The sequence below is a fragment of the Mastomys coucha genome, unplaced genomic scaffold (assembly GCF_008632895.1).
Source record: "Mastomys coucha isolate ucsf_1 unplaced genomic scaffold, UCSF_Mcou_1 pScaffold21, whole genome shotgun sequence".
NCBI classification, from domain to species: Eukaryota; Metazoa; Chordata; class Mammalia; order Rodentia; family Muridae; genus Mastomys; species Mastomys coucha.
Genome location: NW_022196904.1, coordinates 164,476,780 through 164,478,215, shown reverse-complemented (window position 1 = coordinate 164,478,215; position 1,436 = coordinate 164,476,780).

Genomic DNA, 1,436 nt, shown 5'->3' with positions numbered 1-1,436 from the left:
TCTCTCTCTCTCTCTCTCTCACACACACACACACACACACACACACCATGGAATTCAGAAGCCAGAGACAAAGTTTCTACGGGTGAGAATTCCTTGGTCAAATTTTAAGGTTGCTGACAGTGGGAAGGTCAGAATGTGATAATGATACTCAAAGATCTGGAGGTGATCTTGCTATGTGATACAAAATCCAGATCAGCAGCAGAGATGCCAGAGCCTGGATAATGAACGAGAGGGAGTAGAATCACTAGAAAATGGGTGTACCCATCATTTGCTAACTTGGGCTTTTAAGTCTAAGGGCTTCACAATATATTCTGAATTTTAAAAAAGGGAAAAAAGTACTTTTTTCTTTAAACTGCCACAGAATTTGAGGAAGTTAAATTCTATCCAGAGGTAACTCTCTGATGATTCTAAAGCAAAATAATTAGATGTATAGAAAGACAGATAAACAAATGGATAGATTGAAAGAGACCAAAGATTGTAAAAATGACTAAACTAGAAATCTAAATTAAAGTTAAACAGAGAAATCTGTGTTAAAGGGGCCTTTAAAAAGCCACTGAGGATGGATGTCCCACTAATGGAATCCAGCTCCAGCCCTGGGTGGAAACATGATGTTCTGATCTCTCCAAAGATTAGAACATCTTGTGCAACTGTTTCCTCCTTTAAGAGGTAATTCAACTAGGCCTGTCAATCACCTAGCCAAGAGACTGCCCCTCAGGAAGGCTGATTCACCTAAAGCCAAGCTACAGGTAGGAGAGCAATAATTATCCCCTTAACAACATAACGTACTTTTCTCTCTCAGAAACTCCACTCTCAGCGTGGCCACTTAAGGAGCTCCTGGCACGCAGCTTTTGTTAAGCAGGGTTGTCCCTTTCTGTCCCAGCTCAGAAGAGCGTGGCCTCTCCTTTCCTATCTCTTAGTTACATACCTGTGCATGTTTTTCTTGCACTATGGCCTTTTCTCTCTCGTTCTATGAAGGGCTGCTTGCTATCATGCAGCTGCTTGGTACCCTCCATTGTTGAACATTCGGCCTACCTCAAAAGCCATGGCTTCCTCTCTCCTCTTCTCATAGCTACTGCCAAGATTTACAGCCCTTGTCCTCTGTTGTTTTCTTTCCAGCTCCAACGAACATATCCATGAGCCGCCTCCTGAGTCTATTTTTAAATACTTTTATCAACAAGACTGGTAAACCCAGAAAGGGGACCCCAACTCACCTGGTAATATATTGTGTTCAAAGGGCAGCCTAGTAGAATTTTTGGAAACATTCGTGGGTTTTTTGGTGTTGTTGCTTGTTTGTTTGCTTTGTTTTAATTCTCTTTTAATTTAAAATTATAACTCCCTCCAAGAAATAAATTTAAGAGATGTACCAAAAGAAACTGTAATATGCAAGCTACTTGTGTTAAAATCAGTCCCAGGAGGAAGTTCATGGAAGCCACATT